The 18,208-nt window shown below is 35.8% G+C and overlaps 1 protein-coding gene across 14 annotated transcripts in view; it reads right to left on the bottom strand.

Annotated features, from left to right (window-relative positions):
- The window catches only part of SLC25A21 (solute carrier family 25 member 21), a 513,478-nt gene that overhangs the window by 233,451 nt on the left and 261,819 nt on the right, over positions 1–18,208 (bottom strand). The gene's annotated exons all lie outside the window — the stretch shown is intronic.

Raw genomic sequence — 18,208 nt, 5'->3', positions numbered from 1 at the left:
GCCCTCTAAGACCACAATAGATAATTATTTTCCCCAAACTCATAGAGAATTATAAGTAAAATGAAACAGCAGAGACACTACTCCCAAACTAAAAGATCATGAGAATTCCCCTAAAGGACAAACAAAACAGACCTATCCTGTCTATCAGATCCCAAGTTCAAAAAGGAGGTAATGAAAATATGAAGGAATTAAGAATGGATATCAATAGTAACACTGATTACTTTAAAAAGGAACTAGAAACTATAAAGTCAATTAAAATTAGAAAGCTCATTTCCTAAGACAAAAGCTGAGCTAAAGACAATAAATAGCAAACCAAATAATGCAAAAGAATGAATAAGGGATCTAAAAGATAGAATAATGATTATCACCTAATCAGAAAAGCAGACAGAAAGAAAAATGAGGGAAAAGAAGCAGTATAAAAGATCTATGGGATAATAAAAAGTGTGTCAATCTACACAAAATAGGGATCCCAGAAGGAAAAGAAAGAGAAAGCAGGAATTAAAATATATTTGAAGAAATTATGACTGAAAACTTCCCAAACCTAAAGAAAGAAACAGATATTGAAGAACAGGAAGTACAGAGGGTTCCAAACAAGATGAACCCAAACAGATCTACACCAAACAGATTAAAACTAAAATGGTATAAGTGAAAGATAAAGGGAGGATTCTAAAGGCAGCAAGAGGAAAACAAAGAGTTGCAATGGAAACTTCATAAGGCTATCAGAAGATTACTCTACAAAAACACTGCAGGCCAGAAGGGAGTGGCAAGATTTATTCAAAATACTAAAAGGGAAAAACTTGCAACCTAGGATAGTCTACCCTGTAAGATTATTATTTAAAATAAAAAGATAAAGAATTTCTCAGACAGGCAAAAAAAAATAAAGGAATACAGCAATACTAAACTTATTCTAAAAGAAATATTCAAAGGTCTTCTCCAAATAGAAAATAAGCAAGAATCTACAGGAAAGAGAAAATCACAATTGGAGAGTTTATCAATTAAATAAGCCAGTACACAGATGATGACAATGAGGATGATGATGAGGACAGTAACTGTTGTGAAAGCAATGATAACTACAATGAATAACAAAAGGATAAACACGAAGCTGTATAAAAAGGAACATCAAAATCATTAAATATGGGAGAATAGAGTAAGAAAATGTAGTTTTTTTTTTTTTTTTTTTTAGAATATGTTTGAGCCTATATGCCTACCAGTCTAAAGCAAGTAGGTATAGTAATGGGTTAACATACTTGAAAAATGGAGTAATCATGTACCAAAAACATACAGTAGATGCACAAAAAACTAAAAAGAAGAAAACACATGTTCCCACTGTGGCGCAACAGGATTGACGGTGCCTTGGGAGCAATGGAACACGTGTTTGATCCCCACACCAACAGTGGATTAAGGATCTGGCATTGCCACAACTCCAGCTTAGGTCAAGACCATGGCTCAGTTTGCTAGTATTTTGTTGAGGATTTTTGCATCTATTTTCATCAGTGATATTGGCCTGTAATTTTCTTCTCTTGTGGTATTACATTAAAAGGACGGTACATCATTATCAAGTGGGATTTATCTCAGGGATGCAAAGATTCTTCCATATCCGTAAATCAATCAATGTGATACACCACATTAACAAACTGAAGAATAAAAACTATATGATCCTCTCAATAGATGCAAAAAAAGCCTTTGAAAAAATCTGACACCCATTTTTGATAAATAAACCCTTCAGAAAGTGGGCATAGACGGAACCTACCTCAACATAATAAAAGCCATATATGACAAACCCAGAGCTAACATCATTCTTAATGGTGAAAAGCTGAAAGAATTCCCACTGAGATCAGAAACAAGACAAGGACGTCCGTTCTCACCACTACTGTTCAACATGGTTTTGGAAGTCCTAGCCACAGCAAGCAGAGAAGAAGAAGAAATTAAAGGAATCCAAATTGGAAAAGAAGTAAAACTATCCCTATTTGCAGATGACATAATATTATACCTAGAAAATCCTAAAGATGCTAACAGAAAATGGTTAGTGCTCATCAACGAATTTGGCAAAGTCACAGAATACAAAATTAATACACAGAAATCAACTGTGTTTCTATATACTAACAATGAAAGATCAGAAAGAGAAATTAGGGAAATAATCCTGTTTACCATCGCATGAAAAAGAATAAAATACTTAGGAATAAATCTACCTAAAGAGACAAAAGACTTGTACTCTGAAAACTATGAGATGCTGATGAAAGAAAGCAAATGGAACCAAACAGACACAAACAAATGGAAAGACATACCATGATCTTGGATTGGAAGAATCAGTATTATCAAAATGACTATACTACCCAAGGCAATCTACAGATCCAATGCAATCCCTATCAAATTACCAAGGACATTTTTCACAGAACTCAACGAAATATTTTAAAGTTTGTTTGGAAGCACAAAAGACCCAGAATAGCTGAAGACATCCTGAAAAAGAAAAATGGAGATGGAGAAATCAGGCTCTCTGACTTCAGACTATACTACAAAGCTACAGTCATCAAAACCATTTGGTGCTGGCACAAAGACAGACATATAGATAGGTCAGTGTAAAAGGACAGAAGGCCCAGAATTAAACCCATGCACCTACAGTCAACTAATCTATGACAACAAAGGAAGCAAGAATATACAATGGAGAAAAGACAGCCCCTTCAATAAGTGGTGCTGGGAAAACTAGACAGCCACATGTAAAAGAATGAAATTAGGACACTCCTTAACACCATACAGAAAAATAAACTCAAAATGGATTAAAGACCTAAATATAAGACCAAATACTATAAAACTTAGAGGAAAACATAGGCCAAACACTCTCTGACATAAATCACAGCAGTATCTCCTCAGATTTACCTCCTGGAATAATGATAGTAAAAACAAAAATAAGCAAATGGGACTTAATTCAACTTAAAAGTTTCTGTACAGCAAAGGAAACCCTAAACAAAACAAAAAGACTCCCACAGAATGGGAGAAAATGTTTGCAAATGAATCAACCAACAAGGGATTAATCTCCAAAATTTATAAACAACTCCTACCACTCAATACCAAAAATAAACAACCCCATCAAAAAACAGGCAGAAGATCTTAACAATATTCCAAAGGAGACATAGATGGCCAAAACACACATGAAAAGATGTTCAACATCACTCATTATTTGAGAAATGCAAATCAAAGCTACTCTGAGGTACCACCTTACACCAGCCAGAATGGTCATCATCAAAAAGTCTACAAACAATAAATGCTGGAGAGAGTGTAGAGAAAAGGGAACCCTATTACACTGTTGGTGAGAATGTAAATTGGTGCAACCACTGTGGAAAACAGTATGGAGATGCCTCAGAAAACGAAAAATAGAACTACCATCTGATCCAGAAATCCCACTCCCAGGCATCTATCTAGAGAAAACCATGACTTGAAAAGACACATGTACTTCAATGTTCATTGCAGCACTATTTGCAATAGCCAAGACATGGAAACAACCTAAATGCCCATCGACAGAGGAGTGGATTAAGACAATGTGGTACATACTCAGCCATTTAAAGGAATATTACTCAGCCATTTAAAGGAAAGAGATAATGGCATTTTTAGCAACATGGATGGACCTAGAAATTATCATGCTAAGTGAAGTCGTTGGACAGTGAGACACCAACATCAAGTGCTATCACTTACATGTGGAATCTAAAAAAAGGACACAATGAACTTCCTTGCAGAACAGATACTGCCTCACAGACTTTGAAAAACTTATGGTTTCCAAAGGAGACAGGTTAGGGGGTGGGGGGTTGTGCTGGGGGTTTGTGACGGAAATGCTATAAAATGGGGTTGTGATAACTGTTGTACAACTATAAATGTAATAAAATTCACTGAGTAATTAAAAAAGTCTACAGCTCAGAATCCGATTCCTGGCCCAGGAGCTCCATATACTGCAGGGTGAAAATAAAATAAAATTAAATTAAAAATTAAAAAATAAAACGAGAACACAAGCTTAATACAACAGAAAACCATCAGGAATTCCCGTCGTGGTACAGCAGCAATGAATCCAGCTAGGAACCATGAGGTTGCAGGTTCAATCCCTGGCCTTGCTCAGTGGGTTAAGGATCTGGCATTGCTGTGGCTCTGGTCTAGGCTGGCAGCTGTAGATCCAATTAGACCCCTGGCCTGGGAACCTCTATACACTGCAGGTGCAGCCCTAAAATGCACAAAAAAAAAAAAAAAGAAAAGAAAACCATCAAATCAAAGAAGGAAAAACAAAAACAACAAAGAAGACAACAATATTAACTAGAAAACAAAGTATAAAATAGCAATAAATATATATTTATCAATAATTATCTTAAATGTTAATGGACTTAATGCTCCAATCAAAAGATATAGAGTGGCATATTGGATAATAAAACAAGAGCCTACAATATGCTGCCTACAAGAGACCAATTTTAGGTCAAAGGACATACATATATTGAAAGTGAGAAGATGGATGGAGTTCCCATTGAGATTCAGATGGAACAAACCTGATTAGTATCCATAAAGATTGTGGTTTTATCTGTGGCTTCATCCAGTAGGTTAAGGACCTGGTTTTGCCATGGTCGGTGGTATAACACAGACGTAACTCGGATCCCGCATTGCTGTGGCTGTGGCACAGGATGGCAGCTGCAGCCCAGATTCAACTCCTAGCCCAAGAACTTGCACATGCCTCGGGTGCAACCCCAAAAAGACACTTACAAAAAAAAAATGAGAAAGTAAGTGAGGGGATGGAAAAAAATATTTCATGAACACAGAAATGACAAGAGAGAAGGTAACAATACTCAGACAAAATAGACTTTAAAACAAAGATCACGAAGAAGGATAAAGAAGGGAACTATTTAATGATAAAAGGATCAACACAGGAGGAGATTTTACACTCATTAACATATATGCACTCAACATAGGGGCACCTAAATACATAAAACAAACACAGACATAAAGAGAGAAATTGAGGGAATGCAATAATAGTAGGAGATGGAGACGTTAACACCCCATTCACATCAATGGACAGATCTTCCAGAGAGAAAATCAGTAAGGCAATAGAGATCCTAAATAAAACAACAGAACAGTTAGACTTAATTGATATGCTCAAGGACAATACCAAAAAAACCAGAATAAACATTCTTTTCAAGTGATTGCATAGCACTGTGAATATACTTAATATATTTTGTACCCTTAAAAACAGTTAAAATGGTAAGTTTCATGCCACCTATATTTTGCCACAATTTAAAAAAAGGCACCACCCCCGGAAGTTTGAGAGCTGTGATGAGTATGTTATTGTAGAAAGAAAAATTGATATGGCTAAAAAATAAATTTTAAAAAATTTAAAGGTAGAAGCATAATAAAACTCTCTGAGCTAAAAGCAAATAATGATATCATTTCAGAGAACTGTAGTTTACTTTACCAACAGTTTTCACTATGCAAATCACAGCCTTAACAAAGACTGCCACTTCTACATAAAACCTGTGATGATGCAGGGTAAAGGTATGTTAAGTACTCTTCTCAATGATTTTGGTGTATCAGACTATCAAACACTCTTATTTGGAGAAGCACAGCTAATGCATTAGCTGAAATATTATTTATTGTACTTCAAATATTCATAAAAACTAGCAGATAATGCAAATGTAAGTTTAGGGACTACTATGGGTCATTCTTATTTCAGACCCCATGTTGGGCTATTCTTTCAATTAACCACCTCTTATTAAGCAGAGGTTTTGAGCATTACATTGAGCAGTTTGGACTTTACAGGTATGAGAAAAGAAATCATCAAAGTGTTGAGATGAGACATGGTGTGGTAGTGACAGGATTTCTTCTACGTTTTCAGAGAGAAAACACTAGGTGTAGAATTAGTGCAGAGACCCCAGCCTCATGAGCCTCCTAACTGGAGGCTTTTATATTAAGCTAGATGAGAAAAGATTAGGACCTGAAATTGGGAAGTGATGGTAGGGATGGAAGGAAAGGGATTTATCAGAAAGCTATTTAGAAGTTAATTTGGAAATTAAGAAATAATTCTAAGGTTATCTGGGAGGACTTGGTAGATGTTTTTGATCCCAGTAGGTACCTCTAAAAATATTAATTATTTCTCAGCCTCTATCTGTGGTACTCCCCTACAAGTACCATGGAAGTGCTAAGCACTCATTAGCGGCTTATTTTGGAATTACACTTATTTCTCCATTGAACAGCCCTGTCAAGAAGTTAATGACCTGTAAAACTCCTAACTGAACCGGGAAATGCTCTTTAAATTAATTCTTTAAATCAAAGATCCTTTTATTGTATTTTGCATGTTCTGATTTGCTTCTCTAAATGAAACGTACCTATATATTTCAGTGTGTGTTTTCTACTCCCTGAATTGTCAGGATTTATTAAAACTTACTAAAATTTTTAAGTTCTTAATATGATCAAAGGGAAACTGAACTCAACTTAACAGTTACTCAACCTGTAAGTATCAACACACCAAAGATTTTTAAAGCTCTAGTGAAACTAAATCATCAGCAGTCGTCATGAAGCTCTCTACTCTATCCTAAGATGATATTTCTTATATATATGCCTATTACTGCTACTACTACTACTAACACTACTATTACTCTTATCATAACTACTATTATCATTACTATCAGTACTAAAACTGGCTTACTTTATTAAGTGCTCTTACATACCAGAAACTCCTGCATGAATTGCATGTGTATTAATTCATTAACTCATTGCTGGTGTATTAACATCCACAATAATGCTCTGAAGAAGGTGCCACTACTTTCCCTATTTTATTAAAGAGAAGATTGAGGTAAAGGGAAGAGAACTTGCACAAGGTCACACAGCTAATAAAGGTCAGAGCTGGGATCCAATCCTGTTGTAGACCACTACTTTGATGGTCACCAGTAAACCACATCCCTGGTGGAATGCTTTCTAGCACTGATGCCAAGCTTGGCTACATGATGTGCTTTGAATAATGAGGCATTAACATGTGTTACATAAGCAAGGTGTGATAAGATGCTTGCACGCAGGTGTTCGCTTGCACTTCTTTTGGGGACCCAGCTGTCATGCACTGAAAAGCCCAAGCCACTTGGAGGACAGAGGCCCTGTAGTCCCAGCCAACAGCATACACCAACTGCCAAGCATGCAAGGCCACTGCAGCCCTAGCCACCATCTGATTGTAACTGCAGGGGAGACTCCAAACGAGATAAGCAGAAGTGCCCATGTGAGTCCAAGCAACCCACAGAATTGTGAGAGATGACAGAAATGGTTGTTGTTTTAAACTACTAAATCTTAGGGTGACTTGTGATAAAGCAACAGAAAAATAAAACCCAGTCAAGTTTGGCTCCAAACTTAACTACTTTACTATCCTGAATTGAAGGTACCTTCCTAAATAATCATTTTATATATGTACATAATAAATATTATATATAAACAACTTGATGAACATCTCTTGTATACTTATCATAACTATGTATTTTATTTTATTTTTTTAATTATTTCCCCAATACAATTTTTTTTCTACTGTACAGCATGGTGACCCAGTTACACATACATGTACACATTCTATTTTCTCACATTATCATGCTCCATCATAAGTGACCAGAGTTTCCAGCACTACACAGCAAGATCTCATTGCTAATTCATTCTAAAGGCAATAGTTTGCATCTATTAACTCCAAGCTCCCCATCCACTCCCTCCCCTCCACCTTGACAACCACAAGTCTATTCTCCAAGTCCATGATTTTCTTTTCTGTGGAGAGGTTCATTTGTGCCATATATTAGATTCCAAATATAAGTGATATCATATGGTATTTGTCTTTCTGACTTACTTCATTCAGGATGAAAGTCTAGTTCCATCCATGTTGCTGCAAATGGCATTATTTCATTCTTTTTTATGGCTGAGTAGTATTCCATTGTGTGCATATATCACATCTTCCTAATTCAAGATTCTATCAAACATACAAAGAGGAACTTATCCTCATCCTCCTTAAACTTTTTCAAAAGGTTGAAGAAGAAGGAATACTCCCAAAGACATTCTATGATGCCACCACCACCCTAATTCCAAAACCAGAAAAAGATACCACCAAAAAAGAAAACTATAGGCCAATATCTTTGATGAATATAGATGCAAAAATTCTCAACGAAATTTTAGCCATCCAAATCCAACGACATATAAAAAAGATCATACAGCACGACCAGGTGGGATTCATCCAGGTGCACAAGGATGGTTCAACATAACTGCTTATTTTAAATTTATATTTATAAAATCTGTCTATTCTGTGTGGTATAGTATATTACTTATTTTAAATTTCTGCCTCACATCCAAAATGTATCTTAGGAATTCAAAACTAACAAACTACCTAGCTATTGCCAAGAAAATTCAGTTTTACCATAAGAACCAATTTACAGAAAGGATTATATCTATCTAACGCCACTAAGAATATATAACACTAATATTCACTCACTCATTCAATTGTTCAACAAATAGTTAACATTTATTGCACAAATACTATGTTCACAAATAACACGCTAGGTAGCTTACATACACGTGCTCCTCGCAAGCACAAGGTTGTATAAGAATCGAGGATGTAGCAAGAACAATGCCCGAGGTCACGGCTGGTAAGTGGCAGAGCCTGGGTCAAACTAAAGTCTATCTAACTTGAGTTAGAGTCCAAGCTCTTCTCCCACATTCTCCCGTACTTGATGCTGCCAAACAGGAACTATAAATTATGACAATTAGAATCTGACTGAAGCATCACTGAATATCTAGTCTCATTAAAAAGACATTCAGAAGTGCCTATTCCTAGTTTCAATTTAAATTGATACAGTCTACAATTTAAGATAAGTCTATAGATAAACTAACATACAAATGCAAATTAATATTTGATGAATAAAAATTCTTTTTTTGTGTGGGTAAAAGTTTACCCACATGTTAATTTGTAAAGATTTTAAGATTCTGCCTAGCTAAAGATAGTGCTTAAATTATCAACTCAATCCTCTCCTCCTTAGGCAACTGACCAATTTAGACTATTCCAGTCAAGTTAGATGCAATCTTATTTCTCATATAATGTATCAGTGAATTCTAATGTTCTTGTCACCAATTACCTCTAAATTCTCTCTCACTCACACTGAACTGTGAAGACTTTGAGAATAAGATATACATATATATATATATGGTGTTAATTTCTGTTGTCTCAGCATCTTTGGTGAAAGAATAAATCCCTGGATAAGAGACCTCCCTCCACCACTTCTCCTTCCACTCCCAGTAGCCACCCACTTGGGCTGCCCTTCCACCTGCCAGTGGCTGAGAAAATCTATTCATTCAACTGAGAAAGAGCAGTAATAAAATAACTTTAGGTAATAATGAAACAAAGTTTTCATTATTTTAAGACATTTTTTTCCTTTCTATTTCCAAAGACATTAACTCACACAGTTTAAGACTCAGAAAATGATATAAAAAGAAAGGAAAATCCAAACACAAAGGCTACTACTGTATGAGCCTCTATCTTACATAATTAAAATCCAAATCATATCCTGGAAAAGAAAACACCTTAAGGTTGAAGTAGAAGTAGTGATGTCTGAACTGAATTTTGAAGGACAAGATGAGTTAGTTGTATGAGATGTTTATAATCCCTTCCACCATTAAAACAAGGGTTAGAAAGTTGAAGTGAAGAGATTTCTTAGCCTATGGTAAATCATAAATTGTCAAAAGAATCTTTTATGGATCATTTAATTGTCATCGGAGTAAACTAATCACAGCAAATGCTAAGCATTAATTATCTTAAATACCAAGTTAAACATTTAAACATTAATGGAAAGTGCTGCATATGTCTTTGATAGACATGGAAATTTAGAATCAGATAAATCAGAATATTCTAAATTATCACAATAAAACAAGGTTTGAGGAGTCTTCTAAGGATCAAAAGACTCCAATAGATATTATGCTTTTCCAACACATGATTGTGCAAAATATTGCTAAGTTGTGTGTAATAATAGGTTGTAATAACATGATACAACTGCAATTACATAAGGATTCCCCTTAACAAGCAACTTTTCCAAGGCAGATCTTCTACCTATAAGCTAAACACACTGACAATGGTGGAAGATGAACAAGAACAAATGAACACAAACTTTCTAAAAATCAAGAAGACTCTAAGGAAATCTTCCAACTTAGAATAAATATGTATTTAATATGCTTCCAGATTCATTTCTACCTGACTGGTTTTAATCACCATAATGAAAACTAATAAATGATTTGTCAGTTCTTTAGGAGACAACGTAGGCTCCATCTGGTATACCCAAGGCCTTGTGAAAACATTTTCCAGTACTACCCAGTGACAGAAAACATCGGTAAGGTAAGCTCTTGCAGCTGAAACACAGAAGTTGATTGCCAATGGAAGCTACAGGAAAGGATGATTAATATAAACAGGATTTTGCCTGTGCTTCACAGCAACATAACATAAAGCAGTGCTATTTCAGGAGACTTTTATATTTTAATTTCCAAGAGTCCATAGGGTAATGGACTTTTTTTCTTCATCTTGTTTGATCTTTGATATTTAAGACCAACTTCTGTGTTTTGTTTATTTTTTCTTTGCATTGGAAAAAGAACATAAAGTGAGTGACAACACATAATCAGGGCTAATTGGTATTTTTCAGAGAAAAAGAAAACACCTTTTATGATGAGCCAAATGCAAACATTTTACAAATAGGGTATCTTGCACCAAATAATCATGTCAGTAAAAAAAAAAAAAAAAAAAAAAAAAAAGTAGTGATGTTGCATGCATGGAAGTATTTGTTAGTTTCAGATTTAATCACAGCAAGTGGTTTTAATTTATATTTCCCTAAAATTTGGCTATTACACAAAGCAAGAACTTTAAAGGACTAAATGATTGTCTTTTCCCTGAAGGAAAGAAACTGAAAGTTGATTTCAAACTGCAAGGAATAATACAGACAAAGCATTTTAAATGAAAATAAATAAAGGGAGTAGATAAACCAGCCAGTGGCCAGCTTGTTTAATACGAGATGATTTAGTTTCCTTTAAAAAAACACACTAATTTTTCATTCTAAAAAATGATCAGAATGATGCAAGCTACCTATTCATCCTTAAAATACTATCAAATATATAGGGGTCTTCTTGTTGCACTTTTGGTAAGGTCTGTGTTGTCAAAACAGGTGATGACAGCAGCACTATTTTGTGTTATTTTAGCCGTCACTAGCCTTCCTAGTATTTTTCACCACTCCCACTTGCTGGCAGTATATCATGGCACAGTTTCAACAGAATTCTACTATGAGCCGTGAGCTAACTGGGAAATGTCAACATGTAAAGCCATGTCTAGAATTAACCTGTCTTTAACAGGGGCAAACTCCCACACTCTTTTTTCTCTCTCAAAACTTAATTACAGCAGAAGTACAGCGAAAAGGAGTGGAAGAGTTTGGTTGAAGAGATGCTGGAGACAACTCTGTAACCAAAAGGTAAGATAGTCATGCAAAATCCACCATGAACACTTAACTATGGAACTAGAAAACAATACTGTTGGTCTTGTTGGGGAACAAACTCTTCTAATTAAGAACCACATGGCCATCTGAGCAAGAGTCTCTAGCCCTCCAAAGTGAAAGGATCATGCCCTCCAGCTTATTGTGATGCAGGCCACATCCCGTCCTCTGTGAAACATCTGACTCCAATTGAACAGCTATTGAGGTTCCTGCTGTGACATCCTAGAGGCATCATCACACATTCAGGCATCAGCCTTGGCTGTGATCTGCCCCACGTCCCCTTTAACAGCAAGAGGTCAACATTCTATCTCTAGTCAAGTTACACACTATATGGCGGCTTCTCTTAGCATTGTCCCATGCCTGCTGACCTTGAAAAATGACCAGTAACCACAGGACAAATCGGCCAAGCCCCTGAAGGTCATGGCCCCCTGTAACCTAATCAGCATCACTAAACACTCTGTCAGAGTCAAGTTGAGAGTTATACACAGAGGGACACTGCTGCCTGCACACCTGAAACCTTTCTCAGATAAGTGGATCCATAAAGATTTCTGTGGAAAGACCATGGACACAAAAAAGAAATTCAAAACTCTTGGTGAGATTTGAGAAAACAAAGTAAAAAGTGGTTTTTCAGGAGTTCTCGTCGTGGCGCAGTGGTTAGCGAATCCGACTAGGAACCACGAGGTTGCAGTTTCAGTCCCTGCCCTTGCTCAGTGGGTTAACGATCCGGCGTTGCCGTGAGCTGTGGTGTAGGTTGCAGACACGGCTCGGATCCCGAGTTGCTGTGGCTCTGGCGTAGGCCGGTGGCTACAGCTCCAATTCGACCCCTAGCCTGGGAACCTCCATATGCCGTGGGAGCGGCCCAAAGAAATAGCAAAAAGACAAAAAAAAACAAAAAACAAAAAACAAAAGTGGTTTTTCAGATTTTAAAAAAATCAATGAAAGCATTTCCTGGATTCTCCATAATATGAGAAAATGTTACTGAGAAAAGTTCAGATATCTGAAGATTTAGACTATCTTTAGTACAAGTGGCCTCTGATGATGCTAATAGCATCCTGGGGATCATAAGATGACATGAAAAAGAGCTCAGATGCTGTCTCTTAAGGAGCTTGCATCTCATTTGAGCTATTTGTCTTTTGTCCTCTCAAAAATTTATTTTATACCCCACTTTTAGGGAGAATAAATATAAATATTTCTATTTCTCTCTTGTGTATATATAGTTCATACTACTTCATACTGTTCTAGCACCAAATGAAACACAATGGATTTCCAGCCTAGTTTTCACTGAGCTTTCCTTTAAACCCACATTTTAACAACTCTGGATAATGTGAATATGCTGGTGGGGTCCACTGAAATATAGAGAAAGGTGCTATCTAATTGTAGGCCATAATGCTGTAAACTGTTGTTTTTGTTTAAATAGTTTGAATTTAAAGTTCAATTAATTTTGAAAAAATGGACTCAGAACCCTGACAGAATTCTAGGAATTATGAAAGTAAATAGTTTGTAACTACTGCCTTTGAACTGTTGACTCCCAGACAGTATTTCTAGCTTGGATCTCTCTAAGGTCCAGACCTAGCTTTTAAATTTGCCTCCTGGACAGCTCCATCTGCATGACTCAGGGCACCTGAATCCTGATCTAACCGGAACGCATCTCTCAGCTCTCTTCCCAGCCCACCATCACATCAACCTGCTCCTCCTCTGGCTCTTCCCATATGTTCTACATGCAATAATTCAAATCAGAAACTACTTCATCCTACATGTCCTCAGCCCTGACTTTCAAGCAGTCTCTGAATCCTGGGATTTCTAACTGCTTGATTTCTCTCAAATCTCTTCCCTTCTCTCCCTTTCTACTACCCCTATCAAATGTCAGGCCTTCATTACCTCTTGAATGGACTTTAACAATATCCTTTTCTATGGCTCTTCCTGCTTCAAGTTTCTCTCTACTCTCTATGGATCTCTGATATTGTATTCCATTCCCTCAGTGGCTACCCACCACCCACAGGACAAAGACTCATCCAAACCCCATCTTTTTGTCCAGGCCTTCACTTCCAACCTTCAAGTCTCTTTCCTTGGTGGGCATTCTGTTTTCTGGCCCTAGAAAAGGAACTGCAGGTCCTGTTTGATCCTGGCCCTCTGGACACCAGCAGTTGGAATGCCCTGTGTTCCTTGTCTGCATTCTGAATGCCACCTGTGCACCTCCAACAGATTGAAGTTCCTTTTTATACTTTGTTTTTTATAATAATTTTCTACATACCCTCCTCTTTCCCACCAAACTGTGGACTCCTCAGAGAACAGAATCCATCAGTCCATATTCCTGTCTTAGCATCTATCACAATGCATGGTGCAGAGGAGACAACTACATAATGTTGAACAGACAAATTAACAAATGAACCAGTGAAACACTGAAGGATGCGTCAATTCTTAGATTCAGAACTACATGAATAAGGCAGAAAATTTAGAGGCAAACTGTTTGAATAGTTCCTAATTAAACATTAGCAAAATGTAATTTTAAGGAAGAAAATTAAGTCCCTGAGAAACATGATGCTAATTATATAAAAAGCGAGGAAGTATCTTACATTTGTATTGTAACATTAGTAGAAAAGAGTAAAAATATTTACAGATAATGGTGAAGTTTCAGGAAATGTGAATTTTATTTATAATCAGTTACAACAAAATTAAATGTTCTCATCTGAAAAACTAAAACTGCCATCATCATCTTGCTATTTTTTACTATTTCATGATCATAAGTGTTTTCAAAATCTGAGGTGTGTGGTTCAGCACCACTTTTCATATATGAATATCTACAGTGATCAAGGAACTAGACCCTGGGGAAGAGACAAAGACACCTTACGTGACTGTGATACAGAGGTACACTCTCTAAAAAGGAATATAAAATGGAAAGCCCCATAAGTTCTTTAGCTCAGGCCAGCTTTCTTGTTGCATAAGACATACTATAAAGATTGAGCTGAAAAGGTTGCAAAAAATCTTAACATCAGTATAACAGATGTTAGACATACTTTGAGCTCCAGATGTCCACAGACAGTCTTACTACACTGAGTCAGACCCATGGGTCACCCACCCCAGAATCATATGTCTTTACAGAGATCAAGGTATGATTGTGGGATGCCATGATTTTCCTCCAAAATGCCAAACTCAACATGATAAGCAGGTATTTCTCAAATGTCCCCTGTTTCCTAAATAACTTATTGAAAAGCTATCATCCTCAAACTGATTTAAATCCTTCCTGAAAAACAAAATTTACCACAGACTCCTGATCTGGACCTAGGGAATTGGCTGGACTTGAATCAGAGTTGTTTTCAGAATTGCAGGACAAGAAAGCCCAGCACAGAGGGCCTTAAAGGGATTTCACCAAGGTCAGGGAAATAGAGTCCACAATAACTGTATCTATCTAGAGCCATTTTTTAGAAATCACCTTCAATTTAAGATAAATAAACTTCATACTTTCTCATTGTAAATGATCAGAAACCAACACAATTGCAAATGTAGAAAAAAAATGCAGAAGCTATAACTTTGTCACACATCTTTATTACCTTTAAAAATAACTAATGAAAAACATTCACAAAGAAAAAGTGGAGTAAAAAAGAGAGAAGCTGTAAAAGAAGCAGCCCAAAAGATCCTTTTAAGTGTAAGACACATAAATTTTTCTTTCTCTTTTTTAACAGCCCTCCTCTTAAAAGGGGAGGGGGGTTATGTGATCAGTCAGAACTTCTAGATAGTAACTACAACAGAGAGAAACAGACAGTAAAAAGACTTCGAGTCCAACCATAGAGACCAGAACAGAGTTCACATTCTTCTCATTGCTCCTAGAAATATGCACCTCAAAAATATAAATAAGATACATTTTTTTCTTATAATCTCAGAGGCTAAACGCCTCTCTAAATCTTTGGAAACCAATTTTTTGTTTACCAAATCCACTTTGGCATTAGATAAAATGCTTTCTTTTAAACTGCTTTACAGTGAGATTTAAACAGCTTTTTCTATGTTAGAAATTAGGAAACTGTTTATTAGGTTCTATCTTCATTAGGTTTCTTTATCCTTGTTTGAATACAGTTTGTTTATGGAGCCCATCTTTTGGGGTAAAAACTCCTAATCCATCTTTAGGAGCTCAAAATTATTTCTTTTTTTTTTTTTTTTTTTGTCTTTTGTCTTTTTGTCTTTTGTTGTTGTTGTTGTTGCTATTTCTTGGGCCGCTCCCGGGGTATATGGAGGTTCCCAGGCTAGGGGTTGAATCGGAGCTGTAGCCACCGGCCTACGCCAGAGCCACAGCAACGCGGGATCCGAGCCGCGTCTGCAACCTACACCACAGCTCATGGCAACGCCGGATCGTTAACCCACTGAGCAAGGGCAGGGACCGAACCCGAAACCTCATGGTTCCTAGTCGGATTCGTTAACCACTGCGCCACGACGGGAACTCCTCAAAATTATTTCTAAATGCATTCTTTTTATGAACACCTTTATATGAACCTTTTATGAACACAGTTTGTACTTCCTATGTCCAAAGCAATTTCTCTATCTCCTGAAATGAAAATGTTTTCCCTTGATAATCCTTTCATGAAATGGGATGAAATATATATATATATATGGATGGATGTGTGTGTATGTATATATATATATCAGCCCAAGGAACAAATTTTTGCTAATTATTCAGGAGACCAAAGAACAGATAGTAGGATTTTTTTTAACTGAATCAGAGATATACACTTACTTGATTTGCAATCAAAGTGTTTCCTTTAATAAAGACCGCAGACCACATTATTATATCACATACTTAAACACAAAAGACAAATAATGATGATGAATGAAAGCAAAGATCTTGCCAATGAACTTCATTCTCTGTAAGTGAAATTACAACACCATAAAAAGCTCAGCTCTTATTCTGTAGAGATGTCCTGAAGACATTTTGTCTTGTCAATTTTCCAAATTTTTCTTTTCTTTTCTGATTACTAATTTCAACTCTGGAAATCAGTCAAATAAACACAGACACATAAAATGGAGCTGAAGAAGCAAGTTATGACATCTTTCTGTATTGATCAAGTAATCTAGTTAATATTTTTTATAGATACTGTGTTAGTTTTAAGAACTTTTTTTTTTCTACTTAACAGTTTATGGCAGGGGAAAATGTTCCTTAAATAATGTATCTATCCTCTCATAGAGCCGCATGTGTTAAGAAACTACTGATTTAGGTAAAATAATTCTTGGTATCAATTACTGTTTTATTTCCACAGAAAATTTAGAATTATTAAAATTTAAAAATTTAAGTTCACACACAGGTGGCATAAATGTGATATATAATTTTTTAAAATATGGATTTAAGTCAGTTTTACTCTATTTACATCATTTTAAAATCATGACATTAAATATACTTCATAATCAGGACAGCAATCCTAACAAAATCTCTAAACAAACTCAAGTAAATATTATTTGAGAGACTCCACATGTCAAGAAGGCATCATGCATCTTAAAAAAAATTGGGCCATTCCCAAGTAGAGACTTTCCATCACAACTCCTTTAATTGTCCCTGGAAGAAGTGCCACAAGAGAGAGAAGACTAATGTGTTTTATGCAGAAATGCTACACTGAATGCAGTCTGGGTTTCACAGATTATTACAGTAGATACAATTTATAAAAATAGAAAAGGAGAAACATTAGCAGTTCTATAGATCTACGGGAAATGTTTCAGCACTTAGCACAAAAGGTACTCTAAAATTAAAGTTACTTTGCTCAATTTTGTTCAATAAATATTGTTCATATACTACCTATGCACTAGGAAAACAATTCACACTGATAATTATTGATTCGTGATTTACAATAAATCACATGGAAAGCGGATCTGTTTGCTTTCAACTGTTCAATAAAAGAACTTTTAGATTTTTTACGTCTAATGCATTCTTAAAAACTGAGTCCTCCTTTAGGGTTGTTTGGCTAGAAATTGCAGCCCAATGAACTTTCCCCTAGACTGATAGTGAATTGTCTGTTTTTCACCTAGTCATATTCTGTACTGTACTCAAAGGAAACAATATTGGTACGAATGATTTTTTTTCCATTAAAGAAGATACTTCCTTTGTTCATTCAATGAACATACATTGAGCACATTGACATGCAAGACACATACTGAATCCTAAAGATGCAAAAATAAATAGATTCCTTTATTCTCAATGAAATGACAATATAATATATATATATAAAAGAAAAAATGACTATATGTTCATGGAAATTGACAGGCTAATTCTTGTCCAAAAAAATGCAAAATTTGCATGAAAATGCACAGGCTAAGAACAGCTAAGTCTATTGTGATAAGGCACAAAGTTAGAGGCTTTATACTACCTTATATCAAGATACATGATAAAGACCATAGTAAGTAAGATAATGTGATACTGCCATAAGAATAAACAAATGGACTGATGAAATAGAATTTTAAAATCCATAAGTAATTCTACACATATAGAATAAAAGGATCTATAACTAATGCACCACTGAAGAACTATAAGGAAAGATTTTTCAATAAATGCTACTGGAACAACTGGATATACACAGAGGGGAAAAAAACTGAAATCTTGACTCTTATACTGCATTACATGCAAAATCAAATTCAGAGGGATCATACATCTAAACATTAAAAGCAAAACAATAAAACTTTAAAGGAAAATCATAGAAGATAATTTGCAGAAATTTAGGATGGGTAAAGATTTATTA

The sequence above is a fragment of the Sus scrofa genome, chromosome 7 (genome assembly GCF_054392235.1).
Source record: "Sus scrofa isolate SSC_HxYL_T2T_F1_AM1 chromosome 7, Sscrofa_HxYL_maternal_Yorkshire_Landrace_v2.0, whole genome shotgun sequence".
Taxonomy (NCBI): Eukaryota; Metazoa; Chordata; class Mammalia; order Artiodactyla; family Suidae; genus Sus; species Sus scrofa.
Note: the sequence above shows the minus strand (reverse complement) of the source record. Positions and strands in the feature narration are given on the sequence as shown.